A 19,470-nucleotide genomic window follows, 5' to 3' on the forward strand; every position below is an offset into this window, starting at 1 on the left:
GTCCTTTTTGTTTTTCCTTAGTCATCACCAGGGCTTCACCATTTTGGGCTACTTTTCAAATAGAGAGAAAAAGAGATCGAGATATACATACAGGAAGAGTTGGAAGAAAAACAAAACATAGCACCAAAGTTTCCTCTTGTGATGGGAACTGACCTTGAACCTATGTCACAAACATTACAAAGCGGTGCACTGTCCAAATAAGCTGTTTGCTGGCCCCTTTCTGCCTTTCTTAATTCTGACACTCACTAAGTAAGATAATTGAATGATATCTCTGCAAGAGCAAACTTGACCACAAAAATATTTAAAAGCAGTAGTAAAAGGAAAATCTGTACTATGTAGTTAAGGCTGCAATGCTTTTGTTTGTACGAAATGTGAACAGACTGTTTTTCTAGATAATATAGAGCAGCTATTTACATAGCATTGACATTGTGTTATGTTGCAAGTAGTCTAGAGATGATTTAAAATATAGAAAGGAAGTACACAGGTTAAAGGGTAATATGCAAATTGGATACCACTTTATAAATATCCCCCAAAGATACTGAGGGACAACTGTACTAAAAACTGAGGAAAGCCAAAAAGAAGGACAAATACCAAATAATCTCACCTATGAGTGGAACATAATAATGTAGGGATGGGAAGAGAGAGCACAAAGTGAAAACATGGACTGAACGTGGTGTATTCCACCAGAGCGAAGGACCTGGGGAGGAAGAGGGAATGTGAAAAAGAAAACTGGGGGGCCTGGCAGATAACGAAATTGCATGCCTATGCCATTGCATCTACTATATATAAAGCATTAACCCTCTCAATAAAATAAAAAGAAAGGAGAAAGAAGAAAAGAAAACCAAAGCAGAAGAATGAATTGCAAAAACAGAAGACCATGACAACTAAGCTCTTCTCCCAAAATGGAGCACAGAGAGGGAATTAAGTGACCCAGAAGGAAAGAAGTGCCAGCAGCACTAGTGGGAATTGTGGCCGGGAGGCAAGAGCACAGGGACGCAGGGACGGCAATATTTGCCAAGGCGAGACAGTGCAAGTTTGCAGCTGGGGAAATAGCTCAACTAACGGAGCACTGGGCTTGCATACCTGAGGCTCCCAGTTCCATTGCCTGCACTGCACATACCAAAGCCACGCTCTTATTTCTTCCTCTCTCTCCACCCCTCTCAAAATATAAATCATACATTTATTAAAACAGATATGAGACTTCTCCCACCTTTTCTCAAAAAATAATGTTCAGACTGAAAAGATTCATGTGGCGCATTTAACTCATGGGAGGAGGGGGAACTTAGGCCATCATATTGACATTTGTGATGAAAGATAAATACATTACTAAAAGTAATTTTTAAAATAACCTAGTTATACAGAAGCAAAAATCAGATTGACATAGTATCTTATCAGCAAATCTGGGTATAAGCAGACAATGAAGCAGAACCTCTAAAATGCTGAGGTAAAAGGATTTTGAGTCTAGAATTGTTGTGTTCAGCACAATTATGGCTCAATCATGAGGATGGCATAAAAGCAGCTTCTCTGGATAAGGGCAAGAGACCGGCACACTGTAATGACGGCTCTCTTGGTCACTTCCAGGCCACACCATATCTAGGGCCCTAGTCATGGATTCCTGGGATTCTCACACAGACATGATCGCCCTAGACCTCTACAGATCCCTCTCTCCACCGTCACTGGTCATCTCCATCAGGTACAGCATCTTAGACCCACTTGTGGGCCTTTCCAGGACTTTGCCCTCAATGTGGAACAGTAGTGGTAGAGACTATCCTACTCTCCAAATGGAGGCTGGGTCAACATACTTTGCCACTCCAGGAAGACAGGTCCTGAAATAATCTAGAATGTTCTTAGCTATGACCACAGAATGTGAGCTCAGACCTACAGGGATGTGGAGGTTACACAGGCTTCTGTACTGAATATGGTCCCAAATCAGATCAATGGGGCTTACAGTTAATGGTATGTATATACTCTTCCCATATCTGGGAGCTACCCTCTGCCCTGATCCAGCTTTCTAGTCCTATTTCCAACTCTGGCACCATCTCCGCAGACAATACCCTTAGCCCACCTGCATGTTAGATGTCAGGTTCAGGCAAAAATTAGTAAAGTCATATACCTAAAATAGACTTCCTAGATTTTTCTAAATCTCATCTACTATATTCTTACCTTTAGGTTCCTGATTATTAAACAGTTTTTCTGCTTTATATCTTAATGCTTTTCAGCCACCAAGTTGCAGATGCTACCATGACGCCAACCTGACTACCCTGGGCAGATGACCTCACCAATGTACCCTGGAATCTCACTTCTCCAGATCCCTTCCCCACCAGGGAAAGATAGAAACAGGCTGGGAGTATGGATCCAACTGCCAATGCCCATGTCCAGTGCAGAAGCAATTACAGAAGCCAGAGACCTTCCACTTTCTGCACCCCATAATGATTCTGGGTCCATACTCCCAGAGGGATAAAAGAGTATGAGAGCTTCCAATGGAGGGGATGGGATATAGACCTCTGGTGATGGGAATTGTGTGGAACTGTACCCCTCTTATCCAACGGACTCGTTGATCATTATTAAATCAACTTTTAAAAGGAAGCTTCTAGAGGGTGGTACACCCAGTTGTGTGCACACATTACCATGCTCGAGGACCAGGTTCAAACCCCCACTCCCCTCCTGCAGGGGGGATGCTTCACAAGCAGTGAGGCAGGTCTACAAGTGTCTTTCTCTCCCTCTTCTACCTCTTAATTTTTCTCTGTCCTACCCAATAAAATAGGAAAAATAAATAAAAATAAAAAGGATAAAATATGGCTGCCAGGAGTGGTGGATTCAGAATAACTCAGAAAGACTATTTCCACTATTCTCTCCAACACACATGGACAAGAGGTACTTTTTGGAAAGTGACCTATAGGAGCAGAAATAGCACACCACCCTATATGCTTAGCAGTTCTGGGTGGGTTAAACTCAGCTGTTGAATAAGTCCCCTAAGAGTTCATAAAATAATCACTGTTTGCTTGCCAGAAATGGTTAGAGAGGAAGGTCAATGATGACAATTCTGTAATTGAAATCAAAGAAAGGGCCAGAGAGTGGCGCACCTGGTTCAGCACACACATTACCATGTTCAAGGATCCAGGTCTGAGCCCTCAGTTCCCACCAGCAGGGAGAAGCTTCATAAGCAGTGCAGCATGTCTGCAGGTCTCTCTCTTCCCCCTCCTCAATTTATCTCTGTGCTATCAAATAGTAACTTTTTAGAAAAGGGGGAGAATGACTGTTAAGAGTGGTGGGTTTGTCATTCAGACACCAAACCCTAGTAGTAACCTGGTGGCAAATAAATAAAGCCAAAGGTGTTTCTTCAGTACATTAAAGAAAGTAAAAAGAAAATGAAAGAGCATTAAATAAGGATAATCATTATGTGTCTAAAAATAGTCAATAAGAGGCCTTTCCCTACAGCACACTAACCCTATGGGATATCCTAGGTTTGTACTCTAAATATGAATGAACTTCTCCAGGATATGAAGATATGATAAAGGCGAAGGTGGAGGAGAAGCAACCATCTTTGCATGTAGTATCTAGAATGAGGTTGCAAATGTAAGAATACAGAAGTATAGTACTTACTGCAGTTAGTGTGTTTGCCCTAAAGCCCATGTGATTAGCCTCAGTAATGTGCTTAAAGTGTTAACAAGCCCAAAGTCCTCAGCTGAAGCTGGGTAACTCAGTCTCTTGAAACAGATTGAAATGTGTGAAGTGTCTCACTATCATATGTCATATAACTTGGCATAAAATTATACAAGAATAGGATGCATACTTGTGAATGTAAAACCTCTAAATCAAAATCAATCAGGGTGAGGTTATAATTTAAGATTAAATTTGATGATATATAGGTTATGATTTACACAGAGAAGAGGGTAAGAGATAAATTATCCAAACAAGAGTTTCACATACATATGGCCAGTAGACAGCTCACCTGGTGAATACACTGTTGCCCAGGCCAACACATGGAAGCACCTGCAGACGGTGATGGCTGGGGGGCTCCAAACAGGTTCTTGTGCATGGTGAAGCATGTACTCTACCATGTGATCTACCTCCTGGCCCTAACCACGCGTATTTCTGAACACATCTTTGCAGACACACCTGGACAGCCATGTGTGACTGTACCCCAGTGTGCAGGTCCACCCAGACAAGGGCTCTCTCCTAGGTCCTGGTTCTGTTTGTCCTTGATGATGACATGGACAAATTCAGGAACAGATGAGATTGATCTTATTTTTAGCCCTTCCTAATGGTCATTACCATCTTCTCTAAGCACTTTCCTTGACCTAAAAGGATTTAAATAACAGCTTGCATCCACTGAAGTATTGACTACCAGTTATATTCAGTAAATGTAAAGATTCAGGGAGAACGGTAGCACCTCACCTTTAAAGGTGCTCTATACACATCCTCTCATAAATGTTTGAAAACATTTTAGAGAATAAATTTAATACAATCTATTTGTCTAGCTGGCACACCTGTCAGATGATGGTTTAAGATAAGCTTCCATTGTAAAAGTAAAATCAATGAATTATTAAACAACTGAAAACATCAACTGAGAGGCTTATTGACCACCTGTAGATGGCCTTGTAGGCAGGACTGCTTTTAACAGAGGCAATACCCTTGAGAAATATTAGAGGCAAGACACCATAATCAGGATACCTCGTTGCTAATCACACTGAATAATGACAAGTGAAGAAGAATTAAATTCTGCAATAATAACTCTGTACAGCAATATCCTGGTTAGGTCTCTATCATGACCTCTACAGGGGAAAACCATGCCAAAAAAAGGTTTTGCCAATTCTGCTATTATGCAGGATAAGTATCTAAGCAAAGGAGTTTACTTTGGATGATGGTGATGAGAAAAGTCTGACACATTGTCGATGTAAGCCTAATTCCATCATAATGTTTTCATAAGGATTAAATAACTAATTGTGCACTTCTGTACACACTGCTCACAAATCACAACCATCCTGTGATGGACAAACTTTATCAATTCTGTATGTACCAACTCAAAGAATCTTCCAGGAAAATCTAGACTGTTAAACCAAGTATAAAATGAACTCACCAGTCTCCACCAGAGCTCAAATCTTTTACTTATTAAGTACCCACAGGACAGATAGTACAGATAATGAACTCAATTTAACTGTGCTAAGGGAACAGCCTATCAATTACAAAGTAATCAGGAGACGTTAGAGGGCATAACGGATAGATAGCATAATGGTTGGGCAAAGACTTTAGTGCCTGAGGCTCTCATGTCCCAGGTTCGATCTCTAGCACCTCCAGAAGCCAGAGCTGAGCACTGCTCTGATAAAAATGAAATTAGAACAAGTACATTATTTATTTTCATTTGAGTAACAGAAAACAAAATAAAATGAACAGTCATGTTCTATACATTTGAGGTCAGATAATGAACCAGGCAAGCTGGAGATGGTAGAAGGCACAATGTACTGAGAATAATCAGCAAACAAAGAACTGCTCTTGTTTTCTCACCTGTGAATTGAGGGATTAAGTCACTTCAGATTTCATCCAGCCCTTACATTCTACAATAAATGCTCATTACCTTTTCAACTTTCCAACTCCACTAAAAACTAGCTCCACATAGGAACTCTATTCAAAGCAAAAAAAAAAAAAAAAACGGTAGCCAGGAGAGGGCAGAAGAGACATGTGGGTCAAGTGCAGGATTTGGAGGCAGACTATCTTTCAGGCTGCATTTGGTCTGTGAGCTCACCGCCTGCTTTTCTCTATCTTTCTGCCTCTCCTTCCTCCTCTCTCTCATGATTTAACAATGGTTTACAAGATTATAAGATTACAGGATAAGATATAGCTTCACACCACACCCACCACTAAAAGTTCTGTGACCACCCCCTCCTATGATAACCACAATAGCCTCAAAAAGTCTTGAGACAGTTTGATTATTTTCCTTTTTGCAAATCCATGCTCCTCATTCTTAATCTTTTATCTGTGAGGCAAATACATAACAAGATAAAGAGGCAACTCTGCCCTACATACCTCACACTCTCACTCACTTTACTCCCTACTCCTCAGAGTACACTACACTGGATGTAAGGAGGCAGGAGAAAAGTGCAGAGCACCTGCCCATGTGTGGTAAGCACCTCCACAAGAGCACATCTGCCCTGCCCCTCTGCTCCAGCAGGGGACACAGAGAAAGAGAGGGAGAGGGTATTAAACTAAGCGGCACTCTTTCTACTCTGTCTCTTACCAGATTCAAAGGTCCCACACCCATACCCACTAACAGACCCACCCTGAGTAAACCGTAGGTTCCACAAAGCTAGGAGGATAATTGCCGATTATTATTGTTGTTGTTGTTGTTATTTTGCCTCCAGGATTATCGCTGGGGCTCAGTGCCAGCACTACTAATACACTGCTCCTGGAGGCTATTTTTCCCCATTTTGTTGCCCTTGTTGTGGTTGTTATTGTTATTATTGTTACAGCTGTTGTTGGATAGAACAAAGAGAAATTGAAAAAAGAGGGGAAGACAGACAGGAGGAAAGAAAAAACAGACACCTGCAGACCTGCTTCACCACATGCGAAGCGACTCCCGTCCCTGAGCTTTGCGCCATGTGCACTTAACCCGCTGCGCTACCGCCCACCCCCATCGCCCAGCGCCAACTGCTTTTTTTTTTTAGTACTCTTTTTTTTTTTCTGCCAGGACTTCACTGAGACTTTGAGCCATTATGATTCCATCACTCCCTACTAATTTTTTCCTTTCTTTTCTCTCTTTCTTCCCAGTAGAAAGTGAGACACAGAGAGAGAGAGAGAGAGACAGACAGAGGGATAGAGACACCATAGCACTGTTTCACCTCTCAAGCTTTCATTTTAAATGGTGCTCCCAGGGCCAGGTGGTGGCGCACCTGGTTGAGCGCACATGTTACAACATGCAAGGACCCAGGTTTGAGCCCCCATCCCCACCTGAAGGGGAAAAGCTTCGCAAGTGGTGACACAGGGCTGCAGGTGTCTCTCTCCCACTCTATCTCCCCTTTTTCTCTTTATATCTGGCTGTCTCTATCCAGTAAATAAACAAATATTTTTTTAAAAATGGTGTTCCCATGTGGTTTGGGGAGCTTGAAGTCCTTAACCATGGTAAAATGTACACTCTACCAGGTGAACTAGTACCTCTTACTATCCCCACCTGGTATAATATCTGATATATACTAGCAGAAAATATATCTTTGGAGAAAGCTAGAACCGAACAAAAAACTCTTTTTTTTACTTAGTTATCCAGGTTTACAAATTAAAACAGTAGTTTATAGTTAAGAAATAATAATCCCAGAATTATCTTATTAAATATTATCAAGTTCAACACATAATCTTGAATCAGACAGTGATTTTTTAATTTTAAAGTTTTTAATTTTTTTATATTTATTTTTCCTTTTGTTGCCCTTGTTTTTTTATTGTTGTAGTTATTATTGTTGTTGTAATTGATGTTGTCATTGTTGTTAGGTAGGACAGAAAGAAATGGAGAAAGGAGGGGAAGGCAGAGGGGGGAGAGAAAGATAGACACCTGCAGACCTGCTTAACCACCTGTGAAGTGACTCCTCTGCAGGTGGGGAGCTGGGGCTCGAACCGGGATCCTTATGTGGGTCCTAGCGCTTGGCACCACATGTGTTTAACCCACTGTGCTACCAACCGACTCCCTAGACAATGATTCTGACCCTTCAGTATTTACTTGCAAAAAAAGAAAATTGAAAAGGGCAGTTTTAGAGAGTATACTATTGTCTACCTATCTCTTCCCACCCTTATAAAGTGGTAGGTAATGTGTCAGGAAGACAGCCAAATGGTTATGCAAAAAAAAGATTTCATGCCTGAGGATATGAGGTCCCAGGTTCAATACCCAACACCACTATAAGTCAGAGCTGAGCAGTACTCTGGTAAACAAATACACAAATAAATAAATGGTGGATAATGGACCAAGCATGAGACTTCTAAAACAGAAGCTTTGGCAGGGCGGGCGGCAGCAGCAGGTAAAGTGCACATCGTGCAAAGCGCAAGCACCAGCGTAAGGGTCCGGTTCCAGCCCCAGGCTCCCCACCTGCAGGGGAGTCGCTTCACAAGCGGTGAAGCAGGTCTGCAGGTGTCTGTCTTTCTCTCCCCCTCTCTGTCTTCCCCTCCTCTCTCCATTTTTCTCTGTCCTATCCAACAACGACAACATCAATAATAACAATAAAAAAAACAAGGGCAACAAAAAAGGGGAAAGCAAAATAAATAAATAAATAAACAAAAACTTAAAAAGAAAAAATGGCCACCAGTAGGCAGTGAAGTCATAGTGCCGGCACCAAGTCCCAGTCATAACCCTGGTGGCAATAATTTTTTTTTAATTTAATTTAAAAAAAAGTTCCAACATTCTGGCAACTTTTCTTCTTTCTTTTTTCCTTTCTTTTTGATAAAGGGTGAGAATCTGAGGGAGGTAGAAAGGGCCAAAGTGACAGAGAGGAGGAGAGGCAACCACAGCACTGCTCCGCGGCTCATGTGTAGAGGCTTGAGTCTGAACTCTCACCCCAGAAGTTCAGTTTTTAAGAAACTGTCAGGGGAGTCGGGCGGTAGCGCAGCGGGTTAAGCACGGTGGCACAGCGGGTTAAGCGCAGATAGTGCAAAGCACAAGGACCCGCTAAGAATACCGGTTCGAATCCCCGGCTCCCCACCTGTAGGGGAGTCGCTTCACAGACTGTAAAGCAGGTCGTAGGTGTCTGTCTTTCTCTCCCCTTCTCTGTCTTCCCCTTCCTCTCTCCATTTATCTCTGTCCTATCCTGCAACGATGACATAATAACAGCAACAATAATAGCTACAACAATAAAAAACAAGGGCAACAAAAGGGAATAAGTAAATAAATATTTTTTTTCCTCCAGGGTTATTGCTGGGCTCGGTGCCTGCACCATGAATCCACCGCTCCCGAAAGCCATTTTTTCCCCCTTTTGTTGCCCTTGTTGTTGTTGCCTCGTTGTGGTTATTATTGTTGCCATTGTTGTTCGTTGTTGTATAGGACAGAGAGAAATGGAGAGAGGAGGGGAAGACAGAGAAGGGGAGAGAAAGACACCTGCAGACCTGCTTCACCGCCTGTGAAGCAACTCCCCTGCAGGTGAGGAGCCGGGGGCTCGAACCGATATCCTTAGGCCGGTCCTTGCACTTTGCGCCATATACGCCTAACCCACTGCGCCACTGTCCGACCCCTATAAATAAATATTTTTTAAAAAATAAAAAAGAAACTGTCAGGAGTCAGGAGGTACCGCAGCAGGTTAAGTGCACATGGTGGAAAGCACAAGGACCGGCTTAATGATCCGGGTTCGAGCCCCCGGATCTCCACCTGCAGGGGATTCGCTTCACAAGCGGTGAAGCAGGTCTGCAGGTGTCTCTCTTTCTCTCCCCCTCTCTGTCTTCCCCTCCTCTCTCCATTTCTCTCCGTTCTATCCAACAACAACAACAACATCAATAATAACTACAACAATAAAACAAGGGCAACAAAAGGGAAAATAAATATTTTTAAAAAATTAAAAAGGGAGTCGGGTGGTAGCGCAGCCGGTTAAGCTCACGTGGCGCCAAGCACAAGGACTGGTGTAAGGATCCCGGTTCAAGCCCCCCGGGCTCCCACCTGCAGGGGAGTGGCTTCACAGGCGGTGAAGCAGGCCTGCAGGTGTTTTTCTCTCCCCCTCTAGGTCTGCCCCTCCTCTCTCCATTTCTCCCTGTCCTATCTAACAACAACGACATTAATAACTACAACAACAATGAAAAACAACAAGGGTAACAAAAGGGGAAAATAAATAAATAAAAATATTTTTTTTAATTTAAAAAAAAACTGTCAGTCACATGTTAAGTGACATAAGCCAAAAAGAGAAGAGAAAGACCAAATGATCTCACTTTAGGTAGAACTTAAGAAATAAGGGCAGAGGGGGTCGGGTGGTAGCATAGCGTGTTAACTACACAGGACACAGAGTGCAAGGACCCACGTAAGGATCTTGGTTTGGCCCGGCCCGGCTCCCCACCTGCAGGGGGGCGTCACTCCACAAGCGATGAAGCAGGTCTGCAGGTGTCTATCCCTCTCTCCCCATCTCTGTCTTCTCCTCCTCTCTCAATTTCTCCCTGTCGTATCCAAAAACAACAGTGGCAATAATAATAACAACAAGGGCAACAAAAAGGGGGAAAATGGCCTCCAGGAGCAGCAGATTCATAGTGCAGGCATCAAGCCCCAGCGATAACCCTGGAAGCAAAATAAAATAAAATGTAGGTTTTGAATAATTTGTTATATTCCAACTTGGAATACATCTTTTTAAGTGCACAAAAGTCTCATAATGAAAATTATCACACTTTAATAAAAAACATACTAATGTTGAAAGATAACATGTATTTAACCAAAATTCATATAAATTTTTGAATATTTATTATTATTATTATTATTGCCTCTAGGGCTCTGGGGCTCAGTGCCGGCATTATGAATCCAATGCTCCTGGCAGTCATCTCTTTTCCATTTTATTGGATAAGACAGAGAGAAATTGAGAGAGATGAGGAAGATATAGACACCTACAGACCTGCTTCACCAATTGTGAAGCGACCCCCCTGAAGGTGGGGAGCTGGGGGCTCAAACTGGGGTCTTGTGCAGTTCTTGCGCTTCATACTACTATGTGCACTTAACCCAGTGCGCCTCCTCCAATATTTTTTAAAATGTCAGTTTTCTCCAGATTAATCTGTAAACTTAACATAAACATAACCAAAAATCCTAAAGGATACTAATTATCTCAAGGTAATCAGAGAGCTGAAAGCTGAAATAGCTAAGCTAAGAAGAGCATAACTAGCGGGACAAGCTAATACAAATACATATGGAAAAGACAACAAGATACCATCTCACCTCTGTGAGAATGTCATACATCAAAAAACGACAGTAATAACAAATGCTGGAGAGGTTGTGGGGACAAAGGAACCCTCCTGCATTGCTGGTGGGAATGTCAGTTGGCCCCTGTGGAGCTGTCTGGAGAACCCTCACAAGGCTTGAAATGGACTCAGTAATTCCTCTCCTAGGGATATATCCTAAGAACACAATCATACCCACGCAAAAAAAAAATATATATATATATATATATATGTGTACACCTATGTTCATAGCAGCACAATTCATAATAGCCACCTTCTCTAACTCATTTTGGATGGAGCTAGAAGGAACCATGTTTAGTGAGGTTAAGTCAGAAAGAAAAATTCAAGTATGGGATGATTCCACTCATAAGAACAGACAGGAAAAAACAAAGTAGAATTTGACTGAGTGTGGAATATTTCAACAAAGTGAAAAACTGTGGGTGGCTTTAAAGGGTAGATTTTTAGCTTCACTATAGAGGGTTGGGGGTGGGGACACAGAACTTTGGTGGTGGGAATAGTGTTAATATGCACTCCTATTAATTTATAATCTTATAAATCACTAATCAATATGTGAGGGGGAAAACAGATTGAAACTGTCAAATTTATTTATGCATAGACCCCAGTTCTGAGTATATATTCCTTCAATCTACACACTTAAAGTTTCAAGTCAGTAACCTGACTGATATTAACAGTGGGCTCAAAAATTTTAATACATTTCTAATAATGACTGTTTAACTGAAATATTAAATCATCTATAGTCTTAGACCAAGGAGACCAGAAGCAACAGCTATATGTAAATAGCACTGAATGGCATAAATCATGGTGAAGTCTTGTATGATACAATAAATCCTAACCATGGATTTCCAAAGTAAACCAAATTTCCTAATAACTTTGTTATAATAACTATACTATCTATTGCCTTTTTTATTTTTTTATATTTATTTATTTTCCCTTTTGTTGTCCTTGCTCTTTTTCATTGTTGTTGTAGTTATTGTTGTTATTGATGTCATTGTTGTTAGATAGGACAGAGAGAAATGGAGAGAGGAGGGGAAGACAGAGAGGAGAGGAGAAAGACAGACACCTGCAGACTTGTTTCACCACCACTGAAGCGACTCCCCTGCAGGTGGGGAGGGGACTCTAACCAGGGTCCTCACGCTGGTCCTTGCACTTACGTGCCCTAACCTACTGCGCTACCGCCCAACTCCCTATCTATTGCCTTCTTAAACTCTGAAACAGCAGTAACCCTCCCCAGTCTCTATAAAACCCATTTCTCCCAGTCCTATAAACTCTGGAGCATGGCTTGTCTTCCTGCACGCTTCACTCAGTCCATACCATTTGGTTCTGTATCTGCTGAGCTCAACCAAATCAATACAACCAGTACCACCTCGACACGTTTCACTTTGGATTGTGTCCAGAGACACCAGGCATGGAATGTTAACCCTTCAGCTCCAGCACTCTGCCACCAAATTGCAAATGCTACCATGATGCCAACCTGATTTCCTCAGACAAAGGATCTCATCGATATACCCTGGACCCCACCTCTCCAGAGCCCTGCCCCACTAGGGAAAGATAGAAACAGACTGGGAGTATGGATCCACCTACCAACACCCATGTTCAGAGGAGAAGCAATTAGAGAAGCCAGACCGTCCACTTTCTGCACCCCATAATGATCCTGGGTCCATGCTCCCAGAGATAAAGAATAGGAAAGCTTTCAAGGGAGGGGATGAGATATGGAAATCTGGTGGTGGGAATTATGAGGAATTGTACCCCTCTTATCCTATGGTCTTGTCGATATTTTCTTATTTTATAAATAAATTAGTAGCAATAAAAAATACAGATGGGGCTGTGGACTGGGCTGTAGCGTACCCAGTTAAGTGCACATTATTGCCCAGCACAAGGACCCAGGTTCAAGCCCCTGCTCCTCACCTGCATGGGGTCTGCTTCATGAGTGGTGAAGCAGGTCTTCAGGTGTATATCTTTCTTTCTTCCTCTTTATTTTCTCCTCCTTTTTTTAATATTTATTTATTTTCCCTTATTTTTTATTGTTGTTGTAATTATTATTGTTGTTACTGTCCCCTTCCTCTCTTAATTTCTCTCCGTCTTGTCAAGTGAAAAGTAGAGAGAAAAAAAGATGCTAAAATGGCCACCAGTAGCAGATTTGTCGTGCACTGAGCCCAAGATAATCTTAGCGGCAAAAAAAAGGGGGTGGGAAATACATTTGATGGACACACTTTATTAGGTTTGAGTCCCTGGTACCACATGACACACAGCATCAGAGGAAGCTTCATGAACCGTGTAGTAGTGCTGTGGTATCTCTCCTTCTGTGTGTGTGTGTGTGTGCGCGCGCGCACGCGCGCGTGTGTAATTAAAAAGGAATATAGTCCACAAAAAGCATAATCATGTAGTTGAAAAGACCTGCGCAAGAACCTGGGTTCGGAACCCCCACCCCTCCCCACCTGTAAGGAGGAGCTTCACAAGCAGTAAAGCAGGTCTGCAGGTGTCTTTCTGTCTCCCTCTCTATCTTCCGATCTTCTCTCAATTTCTCTCTGCACAATTGAATAAAAATGGTTGGGGGGAGAGGAAAAAAGTGGCCACCAAGAGCAGCAGATTCATAATGCTGGCACCAAGACCCAGTGATAACCCTAGAGGGAAAAAAAAAAATCTAAGAAAAAAAAAAAAAGCCCCACTGTCTGGGTTGGGATGGTGTGCAACAGCAAAGTACTGGGCTTGCAACTATGAGGTCTCAAGTTTAATTCTTGGCCCTACCTATGCCAGAGTGGTTCTCTGGTTCTCTCTTACTCTCAGTAACAAACACTTTAATTTTAAAAGTACATATGGGGTCACTGAGATAGCTCACCTGGGAGAGTCTCTGCTTTACCATTCATGCAACCCAGGTTTGAGCCCCTCACCCCCACAACACTGGAAAAAGGTTCCGTATTCTCTCCTTCTCTCCCGCTGTCTCTTTCTAAGCACCCAAAGCCTTAAGTGTTAGTTTTGTTGCTGGCAAGAAGAATTCCATCAGCTGACGTCCCACCCAAGGACCAGACATGCAGTGTTTCCCCCCCGGTCGGCATCGGACTAGCTGCTTCCCTTGGGCTTGTTGGTGGTGCTTTGGGACAATCTCTCTATACTGCTGGACTCCTCGAGAATCAACTTCAACAGTCCATTGACTTCACCTCTGACAGCTTAGAGTCTCTCCAGAGACAGATAAACTCCCTTGCCAAGGTGGTACTCCAGAACTGTCGTGGTTTGGACTTGATTTTCACTGAACAGGGTGGTCTTTGTTAGCACTACAAGAAGAATGTTGCTTTTTCATAAAGGAAACTGGATTTGTAGAACAAAATGTTGATACCTTGCACAAACTTAGCCGTGATATTAAGAATTCCTTTTCTTCTTTTGGTACTAACTTTTGGTTTTCTTGTCCTCTAACTTCTTGGCTTTTGCCTCTCCTAGGCCCCTTGATGGCTATTATAGTCCTGTTACTTAGTTCCCCCTGCTAGGCGGCCAAATGGCTGCCTGCTTTAAGGTTCACTCAAAGTTCACACATCCACTTCACCTTTTGATCATAAAGGAGAACACACTCTATCATACACCCCTGCCAATACCGGGCAATGAGACCCCCATATTCTATTTCCTTGTGTCCTTTGATATCCGTGATTTACATCAATCTTTGTTTTTCTTCTTCTCTACCTCACCTTACTGGTTTAACCTCTATGCTTCTCTCAAATACCTTTGGATAATTAACTCGCCTGCATCATGGAGACTGATTGTTTTGACCTTTATGTATCTCATCAATTCTTGTCATACCAGCCCCCTACCATAGGGGCAAGCTGACCTTTAAGAAACCTGTAATTTCTGACATACATGAAAAATGTTCTTTGTTTAACTCAGTATAAAGGCCTGTACCCTTCTCCAAATAAACAAATGTTCATACCAGAATGTTCCCCAAAGCCTCTTTCTAAGTCACGCAGCCTCTAGAGTTGGTGAGGGAGGGTCAGAGGCTTACCCCCCAGTTGGAGTCACTCCACATGAGCACCAGCATCTCCTGCCCTAACACCTCTAGCAACTGGAATAGGTTCCAGAGCCCAGGACATTCCTGAGTCTAGCATCCAATCCACCACCCTTTCATTTACAGGCTCACCTCTGTTGGCTTTGGTCATCATCCAAACCAACTCTAGGAGGCTCTTTTCCCAAGTTCTCATGAATCATCCCCGGGAGTCCAAAATCTCAGGTCCCCCTGATTCTCCTACAGTGTGAAAATACCCTAGAGATTAAGGATCCTGGTTCCAGCCCCCAGTTCCCCCCACCTGCAGAGAAGTCACTTCACAGGCAGGTCTGCAGGTATCTTTCTCTCCTCATCTCTGTCTTCCCCTCTTCTCTCCATTTCTCTCTGTCCTATCTAATAATGACAACATCAATAGTAATAACAATAACTACAACAACAATAAGGGCAACAAAAGGGAAAATAAATAAATAAATATAAAAAATTTAAAAGAAAAAGAAAATACTCTAGATAGATTCCTATCTCTTAAAGCCTTCCTTGCCATCTTCTGAAACTTCCAGTTATCCTCAGCAAGATTCCCCTTTGTCCTTCAACTCCGTATTTCTTGCTGTCATTGCTCTGCCAACTCTTATTGCTGAGGTCAGATCACTTTACCTCCCTTCTCCCAAAACAAAAAAAAAAACAAAAAAAAAAACACCCTACTTTGATATCTATACCACCAATAGTAGGGCTGCAACAGTGATCTCAAATAGTCATGCTTTCTAAAACTCATCTCCTCCTTCTACTACCACTTCACTTGCTTCCCCACATTGCCTGCAAGTCACCCTTTTTTCTAAAAGATTTCTGGGCATACTATTTTCACTGTCTATCCTCTTAGTCTCTCTCGAGGTTGTGCTATAGATAATCTTCTCCATGATCACACAAAAGTAGCTCTTCCCAAGGTCACCAACCATCTCTACATTATAAATTCAGCAGCCAGTTCTCAGGTCTCATCCTTCTCGAGTTCTCAGTGCTTGACACAATGAGCCATTCCTCAGTCCCTGAACACCCACGTAGCTGAGCTGATACTCCTCTGTGGCTTTTCCTCTACCTTCACTAGCCATCCTCTGAACCATCCTCACCTTCTGATCTTCAAACATTTGGAGTGCTCAGGATACCATCTTACTGAAACCAAACACTAGGACAGTTTCTTGTGGAGGAGCTAGGGCCGTAGGGTGGAAAGGACAGAATCTGTAAAGGTACCCACCCAAACTCCTTTAGCAAGAGGAGAAAAGGAGAAAACCTCTCAGGGGAGAGAAATCCTATCTCACGGGGTTCCAGAAAAGAGAAAGATCTGCGTCTCTGGCTTCCAGTCCCTCTTCCAGAAACACAAAAGGGTGGGGGGAAAGAAAACAAAAAGGTCTGTGGGAAAGCACATCCACTGCCGTTTTCATATTATGCAATGTTACAAAATAAAGCACTGGTGCCCTTCACACAAAGGGCTGGAGTAGAGTGCTGATTCCTCTGCAGCATCAGACAGATGGAATCTCTCTTCTCAGCCTCATCTGGATACACATTTACCTTAATTGCTGGCCAGTGGAAACACTGGCCCCTGTCCTAAAATGATTAAAACATCCAAAATAGCAGCAGAACTCTTCCAAGAGTGGGCCCTAGGCTACCGCAGGGTCACTCATATGGAGCTCAAGCAGGTCTGCAGATATCTATCTTTCTCCTTCCCTATCTCCCCTCCCCTCTCAATTTATCTTTGTCCTATCTAATAAAACAGGGAAAAAATGGCCACCAGGAGCAGCAGATTTGTGATGCCGACAAGGAGCCTAAGCAATAGTCCTGGAGGCAAAAACAGAAACATGGAGTCCACCCTGTTGAGAACACTTGAATGTTCATTTCTAATTCAGATCATTCCCTGGACTCCAGACTCATATATCCAACACTCTGTGAAATATCTCAACATGGCTCTCTAGTTGGAACTTCATATATTCACAACCAAACTCCTGAGCCTTCCTCCACAAACACATCTTTGTTTTTACCCCCTGCGGCTCTCCCTATCTCAGTAAGTGGTGCATTCTTGCAGTTTCTCAGCACTTAAAACAGTGAAGTCATCTTAGAATCTCCTCTTTTCTTTAAACATCATCACATCTAAACCATGGTCAGATACTGTTGACTCCATGTTCAAACATGCAGTGTATCCCACTCCCTGCTGTCCCCTCCACACACACACACACACACACACACACACACACACACACTTCGGCATTGTCACGTAATTTAGTGCAGCCCCCTTTCAACTAGTGTCCTTGCTTCAGCCCTGGCTTCCCACAACCATCCCCAAGATTTTTTTTTTTAATGCAAGGAAAAAAGTCTTTATTATTATATGAAAATACAGGGAGGATCGGCAAGTTAGATCACCTGGGCTGCTTTGCCATTGCACTTGACTCAGGTTTGAACACAGCCCGTACCATACTGGGGAAAGCGCGCACACACACACACACACACACACACACACATCCTTTTACACTGGGATTCTCCTCAGAATGAGTTTGTTGGCATAGCAGTGGTGCTATGGATTTGCATGTATGACTTTTCAAATTCAACCCCTGACACTGCATATCAATAAATGAATCATTAAAAATTTTAACTTGATAGGGGCCAGGTGGTGGTGCACCCAAAGAGTGTACATATCACCATGCAAGAGGACCAGGGTTCAAGCCCCATGTCTGCCTGTGGGAGTGTGGGGACACATTTCATGATTGGTGGGGCAGAGCTGCAGGTGTCTCTTGTCTCTGTCTCTCTCACTCTATCTCACCCTCTATCAAAAAAAAAATTGAGGGAGTTGGGTGGTAGCGCAGCAGGTTAAGCACACAAAGCGCAAGGACCAGCATAAGATCCCAGTTCAAGCCCCGGGCTCCCTACCGGCAGGGGTGTCGCTTCACAGGCGGTGAAGCAGGTCTGCAGGTGTCTGTCTTTCTCTCCCTCTAGCTGTCTTCCCCTCCTCTCCTCATTTCTCTCTGTCCTATCCAACAATGGCATCGATAACAACAATAGTAACTACAACAATTTAAAAAAGACAACAAAAAGGGGAAAATAAATATTAAAAAAAAGAGAGAGAGAGCTACGAAGATTACAAGTGATGCCAACTCCAACCTACAAAGTCTGGTCTGTCTTCCTCTCAAAACTCTAAATTTGGGGCCGGGTGATGGTGCACCTGGTTGAGCGCAAGTATTACAGAGCGCAAGGACCCCGGTTCGAGCCCCCCGGTCCCCACCTGCAGGGGGAAAGCTTTACGAGTGGTGAAGCAGGGCTGCAGGTTTCTCTCTGTTTCTCTCTGTCTCTCTCTCCCTCTCTATCACACCTCTCCCTCTTGATTTCTGGCTGTCTCTATCCAATAAATAATGATAATTACAAATTTTAAAAATTAAAAAATATACTTGTTAAAAAAAAAAAACACCACCTCTAAATTTGCCGGTGGAGTCCTGAAAGAGTACGGGCTCAAACCTGCTTTGAAGCGGCCCTTCCATGTTTCGTTAGCTCAGGGTCTAGCGGACTTGACCCTTCAGTGTTTTGCTTAAAGCCCTGCAGCAAGCTGTCAGTGCTCAATCCGTTCTGTAAGAAGCTAAAGGCAGCTGGGCTCTCACCGGGATGCTCCGGGGTAGCCTACCGGGTAAGAGACGCAGGGCTCCCGAGGATCAAGAGGCCTAGACACTGGGGTGGGTCCGCTGGGGCTCGTCCCCGTGTGGGGGTGGCTCGGTGTGTGACTCTCAAAGCCTCGTGACCTCTGCAGCGGACACCTCAGACCACAGCGCCCTCGGGTCACCGCCACAGGGTCTGAATCGCGGGGTCACAGCCGCGGGGTCACCACGGGGCGCGGAGGGGGGGGTGGCTCGCCGCCGCGGGGTCACCACCACGGGTCACCGTCACAGGGTCACGCCCGCGGGGTCATCGCCACGGGGTCACCACCACAGGTCACCGTCGCGGGGTCACCGGCACGGGGTCACCGCCGCGGAGTCACCGGCACGGGGTCACCACCACAGGGCCACCGTCGCGGGGTCACCGGCACGGGGTCACCGCCGCGGGGTCACCAGCACGGGGTCACCACCACAGGGTCACCGTCGCGGGGTCACCGTCGCGGTGTCACCGGCACGGGGTCACCGCCGCGGGGTCACCAGCACGGGGTCACCACCACAGGGTCACCGTCGCGGGGTCACCGGCACGGGGTCACCGTCGCGGGGTCACCGTCGCGGGGTCACCGGCACGGGGTCACCGCCACAGGGTCACCGTCGCGGGGTCACCGGCACGGGGTCACGGCCACAGGGTCACCGTCGCGGGGTCACGGCCACCGCCTTAGCAGTATCCGCGCGCACCTGCGCTCACGGGCACTCGCGGCGCACGCACCTGCACCAGGGCGGACCCCCGAACTTCGCCGCCGCTTCCCGCCCCCCTCGCCGGCCCTGGGGCCTTGTGGGCACCGCAAGTGGAGGCCAGCGCCACCCCGCTCTGCCCCGCCAGGTCCGGGCGCGTATCTCCGAGGCAGAACCCGCCGGGCACCCGGGGGGCGGGTGGAGGGCGGGGCGGTGTCACCCGGCCGCGCGTCCCCGCCC

The 19,470-nt window shown here is 44.5% G+C and overlaps 1 protein-coding gene across 4 annotated transcripts in view; it reads right to left on the bottom strand.

Annotated features, from left to right (window-relative positions):
• ATP8A2 (ATPase phospholipid transporting 8A2) overlaps positions 1 to 19,470 on the bottom strand; it is a 641,523-nt gene that overhangs the window by 621,529 nt on the left and 524 nt on the right. The window lies entirely within an intron of this gene.

This window comes from Erinaceus europaeus, chromosome 5, assembly GCF_950295315.1.
Source record: "Erinaceus europaeus chromosome 5, mEriEur2.1, whole genome shotgun sequence".
Classification (NCBI taxonomy): Eukaryota; Metazoa; Chordata; class Mammalia; order Eulipotyphla; family Erinaceidae; genus Erinaceus; species Erinaceus europaeus.